Raw genomic sequence first — 25,142 nt, 5'->3', positions numbered from 1 at the left:
AGGCGTCAGGTGTATATGACAGAATGGTATCGAGAGTAGTAGAAGGTTCTCGTCCGTATAGGAGAAAGTAAGGGGAAAAACCAGTAGTTGCTTGGGTCGCAGTATTGTACGCATACGTCACGAAAGGGAGAACTTGGTCCCAGTTTGAATGATCAGAGGCGACGTACATGGAGAGCATATCGCCAAGAGTACGGTTGAAGCGCTCGGTCATGCCGTTAGTTTGCGGATGGTACGCTGTACTGGTGCGGTGAACGATTCGGCATTCGTCGAGTAGTGCCTTCAAAGCCTCGGAAAGGAAGGCGTGGCCTCTATCGCTCAGAAGTTCGCGAGGGGCACCGTGGCGAAGAACGAAATGTCGTAACAGAAACGATGCAACGTCGCGGGCGGTGGCAGTCGGCAGAGCAGCTGTTTCAGCATAGCGGGTCAAGTGATCCACTGCAACAATAATCCAGCGGTTGCCTGCTGGAGTGGAGGGTAGCGGTCCGTAGATGTCTATACCAACACGATCAAAGGGCCGACGAGGGCAGGGAAGGGGTTGTGACGGGTAGACTTGTCCGGGAGGTAATTTTCGGCGTTGGCACTGAGCACAGGAGCGAATGAACTTTCTGACGTAGTTATACATGCCGCGCCAATAAAATCTGATGCGTAGCCGAGCATAGGTCTTGAAGAGGCCGGCATGTGCGCACTGAGGGTCTGCGTGGAAAGCGTCGCAGATAAGGTCACGGAGATGGCGGGGTATCACGAGAAGCCACTTGCGACCGTCAGAGAGGTAATTACGACGATAAAGAAGGCCGTCGCGAATGCAGAAATGGGTAGCCTGGCGGCGAAGAGCGCGAGATGGTGAAGAGGTGGATGGATCAGAAAGGACACTGATGAGAGCACTGATCCAGGGATCCTTGCGCTGCTCCGACGGCATGTTGCGCAGTGCATGAGATGGAACTGTGGGCTCAAGGGCGGATAGGCAAGCGCAGTCAGCGGAGACCGGTGAGCGAGAAAGGGCGTCAGCGTCCGTGTGTTTGCGGCCGGAACGGTAGAGGACGCGGATGTCGTACTCCTGTAGCTTAAGGGCCCAGCGAGCAAGTCGGCCAGATGGGTCTTTAAGGGTAGACAGCCAACAAAGGGCGTGATGGTCAGTGACGACATCGAAAGCGTGGCCATACAAATAAGGACGGAATTTGCCAAGTGCCCAAATAATGGCTAAACACTCTTTCTCTGTAACTGAGTAATTAGCCTCGGCCTTTGTCAGAGTTCGGCTCGCGTAGGCAACGACATATTCATCAAAGCCCGCTTTTCGTTGTGCGAGTACGGCGCCAAGTCCGACGCCGCTGGCATCGGTGTGGACCTCTGTGGGCGCTGCAGGATCGAAGTGGCGGAGGATAGGTGGCGAGGTTAGCAGGTGGCGTAATTTCGTGAAGGCGTCATCACAGGCGGGTGACCAAGCGGAAAGTTCTTTGTCGCCACTTAGAAGGGCTGTCAGGGGTGCACTTATGGAAGCGAAATTTCGAATGAAACGTCGGAAGTATGAGCATAAACCAAGGAAACTTTGAAGCTCCTTTAACTTCTTTGGTTGCGGAAAGTCGGTGACAGCGCGGAGCTTGGCTGGATCCGGAAGGATGCCGTCTCGTGATACAACATGGCCAAGAATAGTGAGCTTTCGGGCGCCGAAACGACATTTTTTTAAGTTAAGTTGAAGTCCCGCGTCAGTGAGGCATTTGAGAACTTGCTCGAGACGGCTGAGATGGGTTCGGAAATCAGCAGAAAAGACAACTACGTCATCCAGGTAGCATAAACATGTGTTCCATTTGAGGCCGCGTAAAATATTATCCATCATTCTCTCAAAAGTGGCTGGGGCGTTGCACAGGCCGAAAGGCATTACGATGAATTCGTACAATCCATCAGGTGTTACAAATGCTGTTTTAGGTCGATCAGATGGTGCCAAGGGGACTTGCCAGTATCCGGAACGTAAATCCAGCGAAGAAAAGAACTCAGCTCCCTGCAAACAGTCGAGGGCGTCGTCGATGCGCGGTAACGGGTAAACGTCCTTGCGCGTTATCTTGTTCAGACGTCGGTAGTCGACGCAGAATCGAATAGAGCCATCCTTTTTCTTAACGAGGACGACCGGTGATGCCCAGGGACTGTTGGAAGGCTGAACAACGCCACGCTTGAGCATATCAGCAACCTGGTGGTCAATGACACGGCGCTCAGAGGCGGAAACTCGGTAAGGGCGCTGCCGCAAAGGTGCATGACTGCCGGTATCTATCTGGTGAAAAACGGTCGATGTGCGGCCCAAACCGGAAGCATGGCTGTCGAAAGAAGCGCTGAACCTCTGCAGGAGAGCAATAAGCTGGCTTCGTTCTGAAGATGACGTGCCATCGTCGATGGAGCAGTGGAAAGCGTCGAGGAGTGACTGATCAATCGCAGAGTCACAAGTAAGTGCGCCAAGGCCCGCAGAAGTAGAAACGGCAGGAGTGTCAAAGATGCAAAAGGTGTCGACCGGTTGAACAAGGCCTAGGCATTCACCATGAGATAAAGCTAAAGGGCAGGCTGTGGGATTGTCGACGACCATTTTCGTGACGCCATTGCGAAGAGTAAGGAGAGCAAAGGGCAGCGGAGAACATCGGCGGCGAATGAACAGCTCAGAGGGCGTAAAGAGAACAGTGGCATCAGAAATAGCGGCGCACGACACAGGCACAAGCAGGGAAGAGCGTGGAGGGACGGAATTGTCTTCGGACACAAACAGTTTAACACTGGAAGGGTCGTTTTCGATAGGCTCGACGTCGGGAAGTGCAGAAAGTTCGAGTTCGGCGTGACAACAGTCAATAACGGCGTTATTATTTGCAAGGAAGTCCCAGCCTAATATGATGTCATGGGAACAAGTGGGCAGCACGACGAATTCGACGGTATACAGTAGACCTTGAATGAAGACGCGAGCAGTACAGGCAGCGAGAGGCGTTATATTTTGAGCGTTCGCGGTTCGAAGGGAGAAGTCGGAGAGAGGCGTCAAAACCTTTCGTAGTGTGCGGCAGAGTTCGGCGGAAATTACGGATACGGCGGCTCCTGTATCTACAAGTGCCAGGACGGCGATTCCTTCGACAGAGACTTCAATGACGTTGGCTGGAGAGGGACGAGGACTTGGGCATTGCGACGTGGACGCAGTTCGTGCCTCGGGAACTGCGGCCATCAGTTTTCCTGCTCGGTGGACACGGGACGACGCCGCATCGGAGAAAGCGAGCGACGACGGGGAGATGGTGAGCGGCGAGTAGAGGCGGTCGGGCGGTCAGGGGAAAAGGAAGAGGTAGGAAGGCTGGAAGGCGAAGAGGAAAACGGAGCGGGGAAAGGTGGCGCTCGCCGGATGTTCTGAAGAGGAAGCATGCCACGACGACAATGGCGCGCCACGTGACCAGCATTACCGCAAGCAAAACATATTGGGCGGTCATCGAAGGTGCGCCACTGGTGGGGGTAAGGTCTGAGTCGCGGTTGAGGATTCGCAAAATGCTGTTGGTCAGGAAGCGGCATAGGAGGAAAATGCCGGCGGTCGTGAAGCGGCATAGATGGCGGCAAAAATGTCGGTGGTCGATGCATAGAGGGCGGCAGGGGCGTTTGTGGACGAGATCGGGAAACTGCTTCAGCGTAAGTGAGAGGAGCCGTGACTGGTGTCTGCTCAACGGCTGGAGGAACGGCTTGAGAGACTTGTTCTTGAATGAAGTCGCGGATCGTAGGATGCAAAGCAGGGGGTGGTTCCTGGACAGAAGATATCAAAGATAGCTGGCGGGCGACCTCTGCGCGAACGAATTCCTGGATTTTTACGAAGAGAGCAGCATGGTTGTCGTCGACTCCAAGGCTTGATAGAGAGTCGGCGGGTGGGGTGGGACGTCGGGTGTGAAGCCGTTGCCTGCGCAACTCGTCGTAACTCTGGCACAATTCTATCACTTCAGCGACAGTGTGAGGACTCTTCGATAATAACATCTGAAATGCGTCGTCCTGAATACCCTTCATTATATGTTTTATCTTCTCCTCCTCTGACATCGACGAATTCACCCGTTTGCAAAGGTCGACAATGCCCTCAATGTAGCTTGTGAAGTTTTCTCCGGCCTCTTGGGCTCGTGTGCGCAAACGTTGTTCTGCACGAAGCTTTCTTACTGCAGGCCGACCGAAAACTTGGGTAAAGTTGGTCTTGAAGACCAACCACGAAGTGAGGTCGGCTTCATGGTTTAGAAACCATAGTTTTGCAACGTCCGTAAGATAAAATGCGACGTTTCTCAACTTGGTAACGTCGTCCCACTGGTTATGGGCACTCACTCGCTCATAGGACGAGATCCAATCTTCAACGTCTTTGTCATCTGTGCCGGAGAAGATAGGGGGATCTCGCTGACGCAAGGCACCGGCACAAACCAAGGTGGCCGGCGCCGTTGGAGGAGCTGGAGGAGTGCGTGCGTCGTCGGGCATGATGGGGGGTAGAGTGCGACTCCGAAGTTCCAGGGTGGTCGAAACCCAGCACGTCCACCACTTGCTAAGAGATTTATTAGCAACGGGCGCGAACGGGTAGCTGTCACAAGCGTTCGGCGAAAGACAGCAACCACGAGCTCATGCCGGTGGCGATGGTGCTGTGGCGCAGGCGGCTACTCTTCTTCGTTACACATAGTATATATTGCATAATGTGCCGACACATCTAATACGTAATTAGGAGAGAGAAACAGAGAGATGAGAACAGAAGAAAGTCAGGGGATGGGTTAATGAGAAAAGAAATCTGCTCATGGAACCATACAGTGCTATACGACAACGACATTGAGCTCTCAAGGCAACAAAGGGGAATAACAAATTTTAAAACGCCAGCTTCTTGATGAAATTTATTGATTAAATTATTGTGGAATGTTTTGATGATAGCCGCAGTAATCTATCCCAATGGAAAAACTCTTGAGGAAGCAAGAATTCTTGAGTTCTCTCCACAGCGATAGTTGTTCTGGGCTCACTCATCTCGTCATCTTGGTATCTGCTGCTGTCCGCCGCTGTCCGCCGCCATCCACCGCTGCAATTCCAAAATCATTCGAGAGAAAAATACAACACAAAAAAAGAAAGATTTCCATTGTGCCTGGAGGATTTATCTCATTGTGCCTCGAACTTACGACCGACAGGTGGCAGTCCAGGTGTGGCGGTTCGTGGACGCAGCATCTCAAAGGCGGTAAATCAGAATGCACAAAGGCGTTACTTCATCGACAAGGGCCATTGCGCGAAAAACACTGATGTTATTGTACGGGTCACAGAACGTCGAAGACAACTGACACGCGTGGATGGCGTGGGAAAGCGACACTGATGTAGGTTATGGAGGTTCGCGAACACAAAGGAGTACCTCCTGCGGATAAGGACGGCGACGCACGGACACAGGGTTGCGACGACCGAAACGTCGTGCGTTGAGGCGTGGAGCGGCTTTCCGTTGCGATATGCAGGCGGCAGAAGCGTCTTGCGGTCTAATTAACTGAGAAGCGTCTGCTTCTTACTTAAGTAGGAGCTCTGAAATAATTACTAAAGGCTCGTTCTTTCTTACTTTCTTTTTGCTTGTGTCAACGAAAGTTTCTAGTAGGTGTACCCTGTGGTCTCTGTGAAACTAAACAAGGCACCGTGTTTATATTTGGGTAAAATTAGGCGCACGTTTTGTGCAATGTGTAGGCGAAGTTCGAAGTGTCTGGACTAATTACGGCCTTAGCAAGAAATTGCGCATCGAAACGATCCCGAGCGTTAGAAGCGTATTTGACGAACGGCGCAGGACATAACTTTATGGCCTATAGGGGAGCTCGATATGTCACCAAGACTGAATTTAGTGAAAGCGGGGGCAACATTATGGTCAATGTTCCCATGTAATGCAATGCGTGTGGGTGAATAACCCGTAAAAGATTTTTTAACAAATGCTCGAAAGTGTTTTTGAGAGCAGGGTTTCAAAGGGGCAAGTCGTATGCTCTGTAACGTTTCAAATTATGTTTTTACTACAGGCATCGGAAATTCTTATTGCAAATGCTCGAAAGAAGCAGCTTCGCTGGAAATTTGGTTGTAATTATGCAAGGTCACACACGCCTCCTGTCTTTTTCGAAACAATATTACGCTATGAGTTTCGTCAGCGAAAACGTAACTTTCAATGCCCTTTTGCGTATTGTGTGCGTCAGTTGAGCAATATACAGGGTGTTTCAGCGAGCACTTTCAAAATGTTTCAAAGGTTGTCTGCGGCAGACAGTTCAATTATAGTTTATGAGCCGGTCTACTCGAAGCGGTGGACACTACTTGCACAAAAAAATGAAATGCAAAATTGACTAATTAACAATGATTAACTAATTAACATTTTAGCTAATTATCTTATGTCTCATATTGCAATTTACATACTCTAGCAGTGGACTTCGCAAGGCTGATCCACTTGGAACAAATGCTCATGACGACACCAGTTTCGAGATATAAATTCCTGAACATTGCGGAGAAATGCATTGGCTTTCCAGTTACTTGTGTTCTTCAGTGCATGGAACGACGTTTTGTTAACAAATTTACTGGAACGCCAATGCATTTCTCCGTAAGGTTCGGGAACTTATACTTTGAAACTGGTGTCATCTTGAAAATTTGTTCCAAATGGATCCACCTTGCGAACTCCAAGGCTATAATTTGTAAATTGCAATGTGGGCCATAATGTAATTATTTAAAAACTTCATTAGTGAAATTTTAATAATTAGTCCATTTTGCATCTAATTTTTTGTGCAACTATTGTTTGCCGCTTCGAATAGACAAGTTCACCAACTGGAATTGTGATATCTGCCACAGGCAACTTTTAAAGATTTTGGAAAGTGTTCGTTGAAACACCCTGTATACTCTGTGCACATTATGGAAACTACGTGCTTAATAATTGTAGCATTTATCAGTTGTTACACTGCTGCGACGGAGACTACTTAGTGAAACCTCACGGCTAATCGCGCTGCCTAAAGATGTAACAAGGGACATGTTAACGACAGGTAAGCAGAGACGCTGATGCGCGAAACCACAACTGTTTTATTTCCCACTTTTTCCAAATCACAACTCCGTTGTTGTTTTTTTTCTTTTACACATCCTAGACTTGACCGAATACCTTAACGAAGAACTCTGGACCAAGATCCACGTACTAAACTAGTGGAAACGCGCGGAAATCGCAACCATTCCCAAACCCGGCAAGAAGCTCGCGATCGACGCCCTGCGTCCCACCTCGCTGACTTCGTGCCTCGGCAAGCTGTACGAGAAGGTCACTGAAGCCCGCCTCCAACAGTACGCAGAGGACTGCGACGTTTTCCCGCACATTATGCTGGGCTTCAAGCCGGGACTCTCTGCGCGAGGCGCTTTCCTAATTCTAAGGAAAGAAGACCTCAATGGTGTCCCGAAGGGAGGAGAACATCTCCTGCTCGCACTCGACCTGAAAGGGACCTTCGATAACATCTCTCACGAGACCATCCTCAAGGGACTGAACGACATCAGCGGCGGGGAGCGCATCTTTAATTATGTCAAAGAGTTCCTGACTGGCCGGGCAGTGACCATCGCAATAGGCCTGACTCGATCGGATAAGATCGACGTGCCGAGCAAAGGAGCGCCACAAGGGTTCGATACAACCCGATTCTCTTCAACATCGCAATGCTAGCGCTGACAAAGAGCTGCGGTAGATTCCGGACCTGGGTTACGCCCTGTATGCAGAAGACATCACGCTCTGGGCCACCAAGGGCTCCCTCGTGCAACAAGAGCCGGTCCTTCAGGAGACCGCGAGGGCCGCGGAGAGATTTGCGGCAGCGGGTGGCATGCGTCAGAGGTGATCGGGATGCACGCACAAGGAATCTGCAAATCCCCCGGCCACGTCGACCTCTATTTAGGGGGCCAGAAGGCCACGGAGCGCAATAAGACCAGGATTTTAGGTTTTCGGATCCAGAGCAATCGGAAAGCCTCCCACACCATCTACACCCTAAGGTCCGCCACGAACCAGATCTCGCGGATCTCGCCAAGGCCCTGGTGATCAGAAGAGTGACGTACAGCATGCCTTATCACTACCACTCGCTAAACAAACGAGATCGAGAACAAGTCGTTGCAATCATCGGAGGCGCGTACAAAACGGCCCTGAGTGTCCCCGTCACTACCTCAAACGGGAAGTTAGCGGCTCTCGGGATCCACAACTCCTTCGCCATCCTGTCAGACGCAGTTCTGGGTTCGCAAAAAGCCAGACTGCGGAACACGGCGGCGGGCAGAGCCACCCTACACCGGACCGGAGCGGCAACGGACCTTCGCGTCCTCGATAGGAAACGATCAGTCCCGCCCGAGGTCAGAAGCAGGACCAGGGCGAGCCCCATCTCGAAGCACATGAGTCATGAACTCCAAGAAGACCGACGCAAGGCTCACGTCGATAGACATCGCCGAGGATTCAGGGTGATCCGTTTGTAAAGTACATGAACGTGGCGGCGTACGCCGAAGGCGGCCTCCTCGCGGTAGCCGCCGTGAACGGGAGTGGCAACTCCTTGACCCTCGCGGCCTCCTTCAGGGCAGAGATTCCAGCTGCGGCTGAGACCATAGAGTTTCATACAATAATGATTGAGACCATAGCAGCGGCGCTAGTAATAAAGCAACAAGACACGGAAGGAAGGGAATATCACGTCGCTACCGACTCGCAACAAGCCTGACGTAACTTTACCAATGGACGAACACCGCTGCTGGCGGCTCAGATCCTAGGCCCGAGGCTCGAAAAATCCCGTCGAATCACATGGACGCCGGGCCACGCGGGACTGGATGGGAACGAAAGGGCGAGCGTCTTAGCTCGAGCTCTAACCAACCGAGTGTGCAAAACCAATCGTCCCATCCAATTACGGCGAACGCCTCGAGATCCAGCGGCTCAACCGCAGGATTTAACCTCCTCCTCACAAAAAGCTCAGCACTGAAGAGCCAGTAGCTCTCAGACTTGTCCAAACAAACGCTTTCACAAAGCTACACAGATACAGCAAAATGTTCCCACTGACATATCGCGGCATCTGCCCCTGTCGCGTTGACACACATCCTACAATCTTCCATATCTCGTGGGGGCGCGGGGGCAAACCTCAACACTTAACGACGCCTAGCACGTCATTTGGGCGGTGGGCGGTACGGCTGACCGGTGATGCCCTGGCTGACCAAGAAGTCCTCGTCCAGCAAGTTCGTCGACCAGCCATGACCAGTGGACTCCTGGAATGACCCACTCGACCTCATGAGCAACGACTTTGATGTTTGAAATAAATGCTTTTTCTCTTCCTCTCTCCTTGTTCTTTTGAACCCTGCACATACAGCATATATATTCCCTAACGGAAATGCAACAGTTGTGAATTAGCCCATCGCGATTTCTGTTTTTCTGTAATATACCTGTCTCTTGTTACGCCTTTAAAGGGCCCTCACCAGGCCACGTAGCACATTTTGGTTATGCGCTGGAAGTCTTTATGTGCCCTCTGAAGTGTGTTCTACCACAAGAATTTTTCTGATTAGTTCAGTAATACCAGACACAGAAATATTTGAAGTCCCGCGAACCGACGATTACAGGAGGCGAGCGTCGCCGCCAACATGGACACTCTTTCCAACTTGACCCCGTCTAGCCTCCGCAAGTGAAATTCCTTTCCTGCGTTCTCCCACACCGGAGCCGGAGGATCGCGTGACGAATACGGTCATGGTATGGTATGGAATTGAAGAGCTTTATTTAGGTCCTGAGGGATCAGTCTGGGACTGATGCGGGCCGCTCCCACGTCGGTACAGAGGGGTCGAGCCCCTCTGCCGTCACACGGGCCTTCTGGACAGCCCTGAGTTGGTCCGCCAGCGCTTCACTGTGCAGCATCCGCTGCCACCACTGTTCACCTCGAGAACCATCACTGGCCAACGCCAAGCAACGCCAAAGCATGTGTTCTAAATCGAGCAAACCTCAACACTTACTACAATAGACTGAAACCCTGCAGTCCGGATTAATTTTATTCATGATGGCCGGGTTAGGGTACGTTCGTGTCTGCAGAAGCCTTAATGTAACCGCCTGTGGCCTATTTAATTTAGAATGTGGCATGGGCCCCCCTTCTTTTTTTTTTTATCTCTCTCGCGTGTTTGCCAAGTGCCACTTCCGATGGCGTTCTCGCACTCGAGCTGTTGCGTTTGTCTCGTTTAGCGCAGCGGACGATTTTGCGCGCACTGCACGAGAACACTTCATCAGCGGTATAAGTCAGTGCCACAGGCTGTGTTCCAATTCTGGCCAGCATTGGAGACAGTCTACGTAGACACATAAGTAGACAGCCGGTAGACAGCTTCGAGTCCAAGTAATGGAACGCGTTACTAGCCGTCTGGAAGACGTTTCTGGGACGTGACGCCACCTCGCGGCGACAGAAAAAAAGCTGATGAAAGCGCACGTCAGTTCTGTATTTAATGATGAATTCCACTGGGAGAACAAGAGCACTCAAAAGCACGCCGAAAGTGCTCTTTCCAAGTGCGGTGTGTTTCAGTGGTCAAACAGGAGTGGGAGCGGCGTAATGCAGTGGTAGAGCAGTTTCGCTGCGCCGAAAGCAGCCGGGAGCAGTCCGCACTGCTGTCGCCTGAAAAGCGGAGTACGGAGAAAGGCACGGTGATTCAAGCCGTCACAACCTCCTGATTTGTATTTATTTTGCTTCAGCCGGCGAGCGCGGCGGCAATGGCGGCAGCCAAGCGTAGTTGTTTTTCTGGCACCAGTGACTTTGACGTCGTTGATATGAGCGAGCTTCGCAACGATTCAACGACAGATCCTGGCATTTCTATTCCACCTTGCTTCTCGTCGGATGTGCGGGGGACAGCGGCAGCAAAGTGCCTTCACCTTACTGAAGCGCTTGAGACGCTCGACGGTGACAGCAGCGAAAGCAGCTGGAGCTCAGCTTCAGATTCGAGTTGCAGTTTGATGGACGACACTACTAGCAATGATGACGACTACGAAATGTATGCAGCGATGTCTCAACAGCTATTTTCGTTGCCAGAGATAAGACTGAAAGTGGACTTATAAGTTGCAAAGACTGTTCGTTCCTTTGTTTTGTTCAGATTCCGAGGATGGTGAGATCGTTAAGGTGCCTGTTTTTTTCTTTTTTCTTTCTAGTTCTTAAGAAATTTCCGCATCACGCGGCCAGTGGCGGACCTCATAGCAGCTAAATTCGCCAAGTCACTGCACTGCTCTAAGAAGAGCGATTGCGGTGGCCTGCCTGCCAAGGCGCCTGAAGAACACATTCTGTCGTTTCTTTGGTGAGTTGTATGGGGTAGTCGACATCAACAATTGTTTTTTGTGTTCTGCTTCGATGATAGGAACACGACAGGTTGCAAGAAATGTGCTGCACACGAAGGTAGAACTTTCAGGTTGTTATGATAGGCGCGGCATGCCGCCAACGGGCGCCAAAGGTAGAACAGTTAAAATGGGATGAGATGTGCTTTTCTTTTTGTTTTGTGCACCATAGACTGAAGCAAACAAGCGCGTCGTCAAATACTTGTTACTAGGTGCAGTAGTAAAGCAGAACTCAAGATGGGTGTGCAAAACAGTTTTTCAAACTATTGCCCATAAAACAGCTGAATCCGCATTGTAAGCAGGCTATTCCTAGTGACATGCGTATACTTTATTGGCACCATTTTAATTTGAATATGCAAAATAACAACGAAATTTATTGATTAGCTTACCCAACAACAGCGTGATTTGTCATGCAATGTCAGGCTCCTAAAGTAATCTAGCTATACATGTTGAATTGCATTTTCTGTCTTAGGGGATTTTTTTTTTCATCTGTTTAATATAATAAAAAACATGCTATTCCGTTCCGCTGTAATATTTTACTACTAGGGACGTTGCTGGCCGCTTCGAAGTTGCAGAAAGCACCCACCACAGAATGATGAGCCGAGTAACCTCGTTCCTCCTCGACATTGCACCCAGTGCAATCAAGTGACCTGCACAAGCTCGCCACTGATTTTGAGCAGGTGACTAAGCTTTTAGTACATAATTTAGCGCGCGCTGAATCGGCGTTTGTTGCACTAAGCATCCCGGTGCCACATTTTTGTCACGCTTATAGAACTTTTTTTTTTACACTCTTTGTTTCTAAATAGTCTTCAACTAAAAAAATTTGCATCATGCTCTTGTAGTTCTGTGACGTGCCCCGATAACAATATGTCTACTGTTCGACAGCCCATAAGTGACTGCCTATCGTAATACTCAATACTTAATAAAAAGAGATGCTCCCTCTGATAAATTTGTGCACTTCCTGGTGTTGAAATTTACTGATTTTTCCCGTACCTTTGATCACTCCGAGTGCAAGCCGCACTCAACCATGTATGTACGTACTTTGTGCCTTCAATTTGAAGGTATCAAGGTTCCCAGATACAAATGGATGCATTGACGGCAGATACATATCCATCAGTTGTCCAGCTGGCAAAGTACGCTATGTTTACATAAGTAGACAACACTGCTTATCTTTGACGCTTTACAGCATATGCGATAAGAGATTTCTTGATGTCAGCACTGGCACCCCAAGTAAAATGTACGATTCTAGAATTTTCAGAAGGTCAAGGGTTGTCAGTGTGCTACCACAATTGTGCTCCAGCGTGCAACCTATAGTAGGTGATGCAGCCTACCCTTTCAAAGAACCTCATGACACCTATTCGGGACTACGTAAACCTGGACTGTAGCGACAGGTCCTTCAATGCAAGACTGTCGGGAGCAACGGGCCTGATTGAGAATGCTTTCGGAGATCTAAAGAATCGCTTCAGGCAGTTGAACAGGTTGGACATGTGGACAGTAGTAGACAACATGTCCGTGTTTATAATCTCATGCTGAGTGCTTCCCAATCTCTGTATCGAGTGGGGAGATTTGCCGTGAGAACTTGTCCCGTGACATGTCCCTCAATCTACAAACAGCAAACAACAATGACTCTAGCCTTCCTGCAACTCAACAAAGCAGCGGCAGCAGTGGATCCCAGCAAGATAACCTACTACCTGTGTTTGCTAGTATCAAGAAAGCTCACTTGATGGTGAAGATGGGACTGCCGACACCGCAACCATGAACTGTGGAAATGACACGACTGTGAATAAAAGTACACGGATAAGAGGCTCGCTGAAAAAAAAAACTTTTAAAGCTACCACCATCCAAGAAAAAGAAGTCAGAGTCGCTGGTCCATTTACTTTTGTTCAGTGTAGTGCCTTGTTTCTGTGCCTAAATAGTGACAATAAAAATGCATTGAAACCAAGCAATCCAGTTGTATAGTAGGCATGTTTAGGACTAGCACATAACACGGAATTCAAAAGCATAAAGGGCAGGACAACACGCAATTTCTTGCATGTTGTCCTGTCGCTTCTTGCTTGCTTTACCGTCTCTTGTACTAGTCCTGAATATGAAATATTTTATTTCTGAAGACCGAAGGCTTGACGCAGGATTTCCATTCTCTCAGCGTGCATTTTGCGCCGTTCTTCATGAAGTGCCTGTAGCTCAATCTGCCTTTGAGCTCAGCGATATTTTTCCCAGGATCTCTGGCTGCTTTTCGACACTCCCGCTCTTCAGTAATAGCCCTCATTTCAGAAAAAAAAAAGACAGTTGCATGTGTTGCAAGCGCGCAGTGCTTGCGCGCGGTTTTACATCAGCATTTGGTGACTGGCTTTCATTATTCTCAATGCTCTCTGCATTCGGTGAGACTAGCGTTCGAGGTTCCGGTCAGTCCTTGAAAATAACCCCCGAGGCATCTCGTTGCACTTCTGGTTCAATGCTATCGTCAATGGTTTCTATTTTGCGAATCTCGTCATCGAATAGCACAGGGCTCGGTGGGGCCCCAGATCTGTTGTTGTCTGAGGCAGCCTTGGGACATCTGATCACAGTCTTGTACCAGTTCTCACATTACTCTGCCGTTTTCTTGATACCATGTACAGCCTCAACATCCATGGAGATTTGCTTGAAAGCCAGTTCTTTTTTTTTTATTTCTTGAACGGGCCAATCTGTGGGAAGCACTTATAGTAGTATTCTAGTAGCAGCTTTGTCTGTCCCTCGGTCCACTGAGCAGCTGGAACGAAAATACACCTTAGACAGTGAACAGAAACGCTAAACGCTGAGGTGCTCACCACCACCTCCTCTCCTGATGCCGGATGGTCTGGCCTGAGCATGTGCCTTCCCGTCACTTGGTGCTGGTGCAATGGCTGATGAACTTAATGCAAAATTGCATCTGTACCCCCATAAAGATTAAAGAACAGTAAATATAGGGCTTAATAAAATAGTAATAACACTTACCACCTCCAGCTCCAATGCACGAAGATCCAGCCTCCATCACTTACTGGTATTTGCGCATTGGTAGCCGAACTGGTACGAAGCACTGCATATGTTTTCGCCCATGATGCAGTTATTCATTCACTCATATAACATAAGATAGGCCCGTAAGTACGGAGCTACTTTAAGCTTACAATGTCATAAGTTTGGATACCAATATAATAATCGTACCACGGGCAGGAAAGGAGTTTAGTCAATTGCATTGACCTTATGAAATATTGCACAATTCATTAGTAATTAAGAAACACTTGCGGCATGTAACATTTCTCTTGTGAGTGATGCCTAAATTTGCTTTAAAACAACCATCAAAGCTTCATTGTCTCACCTGAGATGGTGATATCTGACATCATCAGGCTTGTTTGCTTTTGGGTAGCATAAGTGGACAGAACAGCCGCTGAAACGAGTATATACATTACTTAGTGTTCTCGCAGCTAAACTTTTTTTCGAAAGCCGCAGCTACCGATTGTACAGCTTAGAGATACCTAAGAGTTTCACTACATCACCTTGGCAGCAAAACTCCTTTTAGTTTACAAAATTCACTGCAGTCGCTCGTGGCTGGCTTTGCACCAGTTAAAAGAGCAAAAGAAAGGAGCCTAGGCAAAGGGCCTTTCGGCACATACACATGACATCGGCGTGTGTTTGAGTTTTAAAGTCACAGGCACCTACGCTGGTACAGGTCGTATTGCAGCTAGTTAAATTGCATCGATACAAGCATCCTAGCATTGTTTTACTAAGTATGTCAGGAGATGCTGGTGGCTGTTACACGGCAGCAGCTATACCTCTATTCCGAATTCATAAGTTAGCTAAAGAACGTCATACAAAGAATGGATGAAAGACGGCAGACCTATAGTTCACCACATAGGAGGAAATAGTTTCAGAGAAGTTCACAAGTTTTCGAGTGTGCACGTCGACGTAAATGACGCAGCCCTTGGTGAGAAACTCAATGTACACAAAAATAGACAGAAGAACCACAAGAACACGATAATATGAGTGAATGCACAAAGCACATCTATATTAACATCGATCATTTTCGCAAATACAGCGTCATTAAACAATGTTAATGTAACAAACATTCAATGATCCCAAATTCTTCAAGAAACTACACTAATGCTCATGCTGCTCTGTGTTTCAAGTGTTATGATGGCCATACACCCAGTATATTGTTTAGCTATATTGGTCTTCTATTCAGAGCATGAATATTCACAAAAAGCATGTTAGGGTTAAAGGCATTATTTTTCCAGTGTAACAGCATACGTCCTGTGTCTTCTCCAACCTCCTCACAAGAGCACACAGCACTGTCACTTTTTCCTGCCTTGTGCAAGAAGCATTTAGTATACGGTGTATTGTTTAGCGATACAGGACCGGAGGCAAAACAAACGTACATGCATTTACAAACATCTCTACAGCACGTTCCTGACGACGGAAACGCACATTCGCGCTGTTCGTATGTCATAAATTTCATTATTGGTGCGAAGTCATGCTCCGTGTTGTACAGAGTGTAATCGTTCTGGAGCCAGTTTCTAAGCATGGATATGCTTAGAAACCAAGGTTACGATAAGTCTGACTTGGTCCACAATTACAAATGAAGGTGAACCTGCAAACGGAACGAAGCATTAGTCTCGGAATAGCTCGCATATTAATTTGTGCTGATAGCCGATACAATGTGGAAACTCTAATATGTACGTCCAGATAAATATTTCTCTGACCCACGGTGCTTCGCTCGCACGCTTTATACAAATGAGCTGGGGTACCTGTGCACACAATCACTAAACGCGTTGCCGCCCGCGCTAGAAAGCGTGGCGTGCTGCACGTCGACAAAGGCGTGCGCAAATACAAAACCGTGAATCTCGCATTGCCTTTGTTTGTAGACGGCGGCTTGCCCTGAATAATGGAAAGCCGGATGCGCTGAGCTTCAGAATCCGTTATTTCAGCTAATCTTCGCAGCCGGAAACGTTGCGGGGTGCGTGGGCGTTGCACAAATATGTGTTGTGCATGGCCGCGAACCGGACAATCACAACACAAATACACGTGTCTTGCCGCTCTCCCGCAGAGAATGCTGGGACGTCGATCGCTTGTGTCACATGGTACATTTCTCCTCGCACATCCCCCTCCCACCTGCTCTCCGGATGTACGCCGCGTTCCACTGGCGGGTCGAGCGTTCCTGCTCTCACTGCGCTGCCACCTGACTCCGCAGTGCGCGGCGCTCTGCTCCTGTTCGCACAATAGAATTCGCCATAAGTCTTCGCGCCTGCGAACCTATGAAAACTATGATGTTACTTACATTAAGGGCCTAAGAAAGCATGTCTACGTTTTCTTGTGCTCAGAGGATCTTCCCGTCGAGTTTCCAAGCGTCCTGCTCAGCCGCCATCTTGTTTGGACCGGAACGTAGCCTGCATCGTTTTTGAGTTCGATGCTCTCTTCGCGAAGCTGTCTTTTTGAGTTCGATGCTCTCTTCGTGGGAACTGGAACGAGACTTAAGATGGCCGCTATCTGCTTAGCCGTCTACTTCTGAAGCAACAAATTAAAGAAATGACTGATGTTGCCTAGAATAATTCTCGAAAAACACGTGTCACTGTGAGCGACGTAACAACACTGCCGTGTACGTAGGCCAGGGAGGAAGGAAAAAACGGAGGAGAGGCCCCACCCCTCCGTGTGCTGGGAGAAAAGTGTGGCGGAAGTGACGAGTATTTTCTTCTTAAAACTTTTTGTGCACTAACAAACGGGGACGAAGAATAGGAGCAACACAAGGACGAGCGCTTGTGTTGCTTGTGTTGCTCCTATTCTTCGTCCCGGTTTGCTTGCGCACAAAAAGTTTTAAGATGAATCTGTTCCAACTAGGCCGACTCGCAGTTATGCTTGAGTATTTTCTCTTTTTTTCTGCTTTATCTCATTTTTCTTTTCTTTCGCTGTAGCGGCCATGTTCTCGGGCCACAATGGCGGCTTTCTTATGGTTGTATGCGCTTACATGTGTTGTTCCGTGGGTTTACTATGGTGGCCAAGGCGTCGTGCGTGCTGGATTGCGTTAGTATCCGTGTTTTGTTCCGCTGTGTTATCTAGATTGTGCTCTCCCAGCTGTTGTAGTGGCCAGGAGGGAATGGAAGAATTAAAAGCGTGAAACGAGTGCGCATGCAACGCCGTACGCCAGGGACGAAGGACGACGTGGGGATATTTTTCCCGCTTTCCGTGGATTCATGCTAACGTGTTATCAGAGACTGAAACCGCTGTGCTTCAGATTATGTACGATAAACACCTTGCACGTCAGTGACAGCAGTGTAGTGTTCGTGCTTTTGACAGCGGGCGACGCATCTGTGGCACGTAAAACAGCCATGAATGGGAAAGAAGCGGCTGCTGTGAGTAATAAAGCAACGAGCTCTCTTTACTAGAGTAAGCTTGTCTGTGTGCTCGAGGGGCACAGGGAAGTGAAGGTTGGCGGATGCGGTGCAGGAGTGAACAAGGCTCAAAAGAAGAACGTACGCCTGCACGTACGGAGGCCCGATCAACGCGTCAGCCGCATGCATACGCGCTTACTGTTCGGCACCGCAGAACTTTGCATCATTGAAGCTTCACTTACCGTGAGAACAGTATACCTCAGGCTGCAGTCGGTGTATTTAAACGCGTACCTACGTTCTCCTCTGCCGGGCTGTTCGTGGCCGCCCGAAACGTGTTCAGTAGAGCAAAACGATTCCGATGAAGCGACGACCAGCATACTGGACGTGTTCGTTATCATAAACGGCAGATGGGCCTGCCGTAGATCGTATCGTGATGGAATACACCGCGATTGGACCGTTGGTCAGATCACTACGGCGCGCAGCCCGGCGTGGTCGCGCCTGTGGTAGTGCCCGCCGAAAGGCGAGAAATGTAAACAAGAGAGGAGAATTTGGCCCGACATGATGGCGAAGTAACGCTGACTTTCGGCTTCACTTTAGCTTCACAAAGAGTGACGTCAGGGCCCCTCCTCAGATTTTGCTTCCTCCATGACGTAGGCACACTTGTGCGATTGATGTCGACTCTCCGGCTGGGAGCACAAGGGCCGCGAGAAGAGCAAACGGCGCTTGGTTTAATATTTAAGCTTTATCCGCAGCGCGTTGGGTTGTTACGTACTGAGCAAACACGATTGTTAGCGTCAATTGTTTGCACTACGCCTGTCAGCTCAAAATGGCCAGACCATGGCGTGGGGCCCGTTAAGCAGTGCACGAAACAGATGACAAACGATTTTGTTTTGGGCTATACCTTCGAACTACAATCTTTCGCGCAGAGCGTTGAATTTTAAAAGTGTAATAAATTCTGTGCACATTCTTCTTATCGTGCTTTTTTTTTTTATCCGACTTGAAACGCATCCAGTGGTGAAGCGGTCTCTTATTTTACAGAGCATGGTAGACCAGAATAAAACCTTCAGACAACAAGCTGCGGCTATTATCATTATATAACAACGGATGTTTGAGCGGGGTGTTGCCATCGTGGTATTATCTGCAGCACTCCATACCATCTCGATACGGTGATGTGAACAGCGCGAATTTCGCTGCAGCACGGCGATGGCTCGCGCGATGCGGCTTTGCGCTGCGGTGCCGCCATCTGCCCTCAGCGCTCAGAACTGGAAGGCCCGTTCGATAACTGAGACGAGAACCAAGTGTAAAAAAAAATGGGGACAAGAATGAATAACTCCGCCGAAAAGTGGCAGCGCCAGGCCCCGCACAGTCTCAAGTTCAACAAATGGCCACAGAGGGCGAAAAATCAATCAAGGCGCGTTTCAGGGTAAGCGTGCAAGTGGAGCTACTGCAATTTGGTCGCATACTTTAATTTGTACTTTCTCTGCTAGGGGCGCTGAACATGCTGAATTTTTTACTTTACACAAACGATTGACATAAACACTCGAGGTGTATAAGGATGTTTTTTTACCTCAGGCAAATAGGCAGTTGATTTTTTTTTTATTTTATTGTTAAAGCTGCTTTTTAGTCACAGCGTCAAGGTTTTTGTACTTGATTAACCACCGACAGCCGACAGCCTATTGGTATCGATGTGTTTCCTGGCCGTTGGCGTTCGAATCATAGAGTTAGTAGAACAACTCTAGAGTAAAAGCTGGGCCTGAAAAGTGGGAACCTCTAGGGCGCCGCCCTGTTGCTACTGGTCAATGTGGCCAGCGCAATTACTATTGAAAGAGCTGAAAACAAGTACAGGTCACCTTATGCTTTGTCATCTAAAAACGCATACCTGATGGCTTTATGAAGGTGGTGTGTTAATATTAAGTTTACAAAAAGCGATCGCTAAGTCCGTGGCTTATGTAAATTACGATGTACACATTCATGCGATAAAGGATGACGCGAATTTCGGTTTCGACTCTGTTTTTTTGGATGCGTAGCAGTTTCGTACAGTTTAGGCTTGACATGCGATCGCGCGTCGACATTGGACGCTATGGCACACTTGTACCTTATGTGCCACCGAAGCGCTGAGGTGCTCTGGCATATACCTTCACATGTAAGTAAACGAGTGTATTTTCTTGTTGAGAATTTCACGCGAGTAGGCAGCTTTTGTGGTACATCACAATCGTTTGAGAAGCGTCACAGCTAGTAGAGCTTTTTTCTACATGCGGAGCGGTGTTTTTATTTGCAGGTTTCCCTTCAGAAGTAAATTGCTGGACAGGCGGACCAGCGCACCGGAATTGTACTGGCGAAGCCACAAGCAACTCAAAGAATCTGTTTAATTGTTGCACTTTGAACAATCATGCTTCTACAAAGGCCACAGCAGAAAAACAGCCTGATGCCGAGTATTTCTGTGCCACGAAGTAATCAAGAGGCGAGTGCCTAATGCGGACGAAATCGAGTGTATCGAGGCTTAGAACGACAGAAAGTCAGCTGAGCTAGTTGGTCAGGATTCATTATGCAAAACAGAGGTGAGGCGTGCAGACAGGTAGTAGAGAAGTGGGCGGCGCTGGTGTTCTTTGCTTGTAAATACTCTACTCTTGTGTCCTGTCTCCACGCCTCACCTCCGTTTTGCATAACGAGTGCATCAACCCACATATTAATAGCGTAGGTGTTTTATTAACTGTGCAATACTTTCAACACTTCCTTGCATGCCATTTCATGTGGAATATCTTTTCTGGTCACAAATTTGTGCAGCGAATCTATTTGCATGATCGACTCCGGGCCTGTGGGACCGTTCACTTGCACTTGATGCCGAGTCTTTTACATGTATCGGTAAACTGCAGATATGCACATCTGATCCCTGCGAACATTTTCAAAATTCAATTATTTTAGACAACAGGCACATATGCAATACTGACATAACCTCAAGTACCACTAAGCAGCTGGGACACATTTTTGTTGACCGTACTCGCAGGTAAAGTAAGTTGATCATGTGGACAGCTCCAGCTCATTTTCCTTAAATAAGTGTGTAGAAGGGGTGTGCAAAAATAATTTTTTCTCGCGCACCGATTATTTTGCTGTATAAGCAAGAGAACCCAACACGTTAGTGTAACGTACGTATCTTGTACATCCCACTAATATGTGCTTTAATTTACCAAGTGAGATGAGTTACTTTTATGGCTCATTCATTCATATCACACTGCAAGCTGCATTGATCAATCTTCAATTGGATTTTGCAAATGTTTGATGAAACATGTTTCCCTTTTATGCAGATATGCAATGGCAAGCCCTTCCGTGTGTTCCAGAGGTAAAATTTAAGCTCTAAATTAAAGAAGACATTTCTAGTCAGAAACAGGCAAAAATGGTGAATGCAGAGTATCAGAAGCCCAAGGTACAGAAATTATGAGAAGTGTCGAATGATTTTAAGGAAAGAGTCGTATTTGAAAATGCAAGACTCTTGAGTGGAGGTCAAGCAAGTCAATATAGGTAGAATACTCTGCAAAATTATGCGAGTGAGGGAATGTCAAACAATGGGTCAGAAAATGCGTTGTTTTTCTGTAAAACAAAAGCTGATTGCCATTACATAAGTCACTTCAGCATCATGAGACTGCTGCTTGATAAATTCAGAAATAAACCAAAAAACAAGACATGCAAAAATAAAAAACAATTTAATGATGCTCTCTCCACACTGGGATAAATAAAAACAAACACATCATATCTCATGTGGACATATCAGACGCCTTGTGAAACACTAAAGGAAAAATTCAGTTTTAAGCAATGGCACTTGCCGCATAGATGTGGGAGGCCTTACACTAATAGTGATAGTTACCACTGCATTTAGAAATTGAAAGCATTGATGCAGACAAGGATGATTCTTTATATTTTTGGCTACCACTTCAAATGCCTCCACCAAGTGTTACAATGCTGCACGCAGCCATACTAAGGATCTCGCAGCAACACCTGCAGGTAAAAAGCAGAAGCAGTCAAAGTGCTGGTGCGTACTGGACACTATGTTTGAAAACTTTTAGGTAAGAAGAGTGCAAGAAGCAGGCATAACAACTGCATTTATTTCCATAATTCCCCATTTGAATGGCCTTTTCTTTTTGCTTAGACAATGCCTACGCCTAGCCACAGCAGCTCCCTCATACAGACTCCGCAAGCCAAGAGGCCATGGAGGCAAATGCAGGTAAGAGGCAAGAAGCAATAGTACCGGTATTGAAATTCATCTAATTTCTTTCTTTTTCTTACGTTCAGGCAGCCAGCACACCCGAAACAGCCACCTTGACTGCGGGTTTGTCACCCGAGTTGCCAAGGAAGCATTTGAGGGAAAGCGACAGGCAATGTGAACACAGCCACTTCTCCATGTAAACGATACTCTTTCTCTCGGATGACTCCTACGCCTCGCCACACCAGCACACTTCTGCACAAAGATGCTGCGGAGGCACGTGCAGGTCAGAGGCAAGAAGCAGTGACACTGGTGTCGACATTCACCCAATTTCTTTTTCTTACACTGAGGCAGCCAGCACACCTCGAACAGCCACCTTGACTGCGGGTGTGTCAGTAGATTCCTGTTGTACATATGCTCATAATAAACTTCAGTAAACTTGAACTTGATAATAAACTTGAAGGCAAATGGGACATTGATGCATTGTTTTTTGAACATTTATTGTACACATACAATATATGTTACTTTGCAGTGCTACAGAGCGTATTTTGAAGCTTCCCCCTATATTTCGCACCTTTAATTACGTATGTGTTCTGTGGCCCTCAATGCAGTTCATGTTGTAGCAGCTGCTTTGTCTGTGTATCGCACATTGGCTTAAGCTCGTCATATCCACATACTTCTCTCACATGTACAAAATAAAGTTCTATGTAGTCCTCAGTGTTACAACAAAAAATGAAAGTAAACAATCCGATCGTGGAATTGGGTTTATTACAGTGATTTCTATGACAGTTACTGACAAGTTGACAACTTGAACTGGTCAATCCGTCCATAGCCTCCTCTATATTTCAAAAATAAAGGAGGCTATGATCCGTCATCGCAAGGAATTGTATGTATACATAAAAAAAAACGGGGTATGTGTGTGTGTTTGCAGTGGGGGATACAGGATTAGGGCGGTACGAAAAAAATGTACTAACACCGTCCTCTATACCCATTCCGTTAAGGTACCGTAACAAAGCGTATTATACATAAAGTTCGTACAACCAACTTTGATATTGCTACATACGCCAGGCGACGCGAGCTACATTTGCCATGACGCATTCGCGACTGCACCGGATGCCCTCCATATTATTCTCGTTAATCATGCTCACTGCACCGAGGCAAAAGAAAGATCATGGGCGCAGGTGCCTTTAAAGTATTTCGACCTTGCGAGGCACTGCTGCGCGTGCCAGGGGAGCTGTCCGTGTGAACACTCCCTGGCACACACTTGCCTCGGCGCCCCCAACATACGTACCGTTCTGCTTCGAGCTTTGATCCCCCCACTGTCCCTTGGGTGCCCTGGAGCTCCTGCGCCGCCTGCTTTATTATAATCTCAGGTGCTCTCCTGAGACTTCCGTTTGTAGTTTACATGTGCCCTACAGCTGCATCAGTACTTATAATAATAAAAAAACCCAATCTATCGTCGCGACGATAGATCGCGAAAACGGCTTTTGCAACATACCGCGCCCGTGCGAACAGAATTACGGAACGCCAACGAGGAATCTGACCACAGCTTCGAGCTCGTAACCTCGTCGAATGACACTCCTGCAACAGGCGTGACCGCTGAAAACCGCATACCACCGGAAACAGGATCATCCCTCGGTTGCATAACTGCCACTTGTACGGCCAACATGGACCCCACCCACACCGTCCCGCAACATAGAATAAAGAACCAACTTATAAAGCCCAAACACACGGCTGCACGCACACATCACACTACAAGCGAGACGCCATGCTGCTACGCTGCTACTGTTGCCGGATTAAAACTGACTACTGTCACCAAGTCTAGCAAGCGTCTCAGGAGCTGGCAACCTCGGCGCGTAGCAACATGGCGGCGCTCTTGCGGTTCCCGATTTCAATGCTTGGGCCATAGAGTTTCTCACTACATTACCTAGAGGGAAATCTGGCGCTGCTGCGCTGTGGTATGCATGGGAATGCCGGTATATTGTGGATTCGGATTGGCATCATTCTCGTAGAGACAGGACATCTTGAAGACGCGCTTGGCAAGTACCGTTCCGTCTGTCACAATGATTCATTTTCTACTAGAACAGCACGTGAAAAGCTGTTTTAGCTTTATTATTACGCGAAAACATGTTTCGTTTAACTATGAGAACTTGTTATTGTGTGTACGACTACATGTTACGTAAAACGTATCAGCGGGCCGCTAAAGTTGGAGGACAGACGACAAGGTTCGCGCTCGCTTTGAAACAGTTGGTCGTCTGTTCTTGCTTTTCTTCGCTTGGTCATGCATCGTGGGTGAGTAAAGATGTAATATGCGTGAATGGAAACATTTTATGAAGATTTTACTTTGAGAACGCGTTATTTGCGTAGCCATATCCACGTTTTAGACGAAGCCTCTTACAACACCAGCCAACACGAGCCTCGCAGACACATATACCGGCATTCCCATGACGGCACGGTGCCCCCTTAAGAAACTCCCATAGACGGTGGCGCCAGATTACCCTCTAGGTGTTATAGTGAGAAACTCTATGGCTTGGGCCCTATGGGTAGCTTGTTCTCTCGAGTCAGTATAGTAACTCTATGGTTCGAATACTACGGCGGTAAAACATTTTCGAAAAGCATTCGTCTGCGAGTCATTACATAGACTTGCTATAAAGAGGTCCACTCTTGGCAAAAATAGTGCCTTATTTTGTTTAGGCGTTGATTATCATAATGAATGCGGCGGAGGTTGAGGGAGTATGCTTGAAGGTACGTTTTTATGCCGTTGATCTCCATAACACCATAAGTACGCAAACCGATGTCACAGAACACCCGATGCATCATTGTGTGTTCTCCGTCATCGCTTGTTTGCTGTACGCCTACTAATTCTTCATTTTTTCTTCAAGTGTTGTATCCTCCTTTTGTCCTTGTTCTCTTGTGCTTCACTTACAGTATGTCGTTCCGTCAGCTGTAATGCGCATTTGCAAAACCAATACATGTTTCATAAGACGCAGTGGTTATCATAATTTCACTACACATGTATTAAGCTGGCACATATGGTTCAAATACAGATACCTGTATGCGGACTTGCACGACGTCGATGCGGAGATTAGGATAATTATGACACCCGTAAAGAAGAGGCAGCTGACGGCCGTAAGCTGTTGCGTTCTTTCCGCCAAACTACCCGGCCTGGTAGTGCTGTAAAGATGCTGTATAAAAGCGACACGCGGTGACAGGGAAATTATTATACTTAGCAGCCGACCGTACGTATTGTAGCTTAGGTCTTCTTTCTTGTGCGTTTGTGCTACCCTTATTAATGAGCCATTTCTTAACTGTTCTTGACTATGTAACCGCGTTT

At 47.8% G+C, this 25,142-nt stretch overlaps 2 long non-coding RNA genes across 2 annotated transcripts; one reads left to right on the top strand and one right to left on the bottom strand.

Annotated features, from left to right (window-relative positions):
• Positions 1 to 13,250: 13,250 nt before the first annotated feature.
• Positions 13,251 to 15,196, bottom strand: LOC129382382 (uncharacterized). Its single transcript, XR_008610450.2, has 3 exons — positions 14,610 to 15,196; positions 14,249 to 14,330; positions 13,251 to 14,183 (listed from the first exon to the last, which is right to left on the bottom strand). It is a non-coding gene; the product is annotated as an uncharacterized lncRNA (long non-coding RNA).
• Positions 15,197 to 17,726: 2,530 nt separating this feature from the next.
• LOC129382381 (uncharacterized) lies at positions 17,727 to 22,281 on the top strand. Its single transcript, XR_011895213.1, has 3 exons — positions 17,727 to 19,756; positions 19,892 to 21,829; positions 21,898 to 22,281. It is a non-coding gene; the product is annotated as an uncharacterized lncRNA (long non-coding RNA).
• Positions 22,282 to 25,142: the final 2,861 nt, after the last annotated feature.

Source organism: Dermacentor andersoni, chromosome 6 (genome assembly GCF_023375885.2).
Source record: "Dermacentor andersoni chromosome 6, qqDerAnde1_hic_scaffold, whole genome shotgun sequence".
NCBI classification, from domain to species: domain Eukaryota; kingdom Metazoa; phylum Arthropoda; class Arachnida; order Ixodida; family Ixodidae; genus Dermacentor; species Dermacentor andersoni.
The sequence above is the reverse complement of the archived record's forward strand: the minus strand, read 5'-3'. Positions and strand labels throughout refer to the sequence as shown.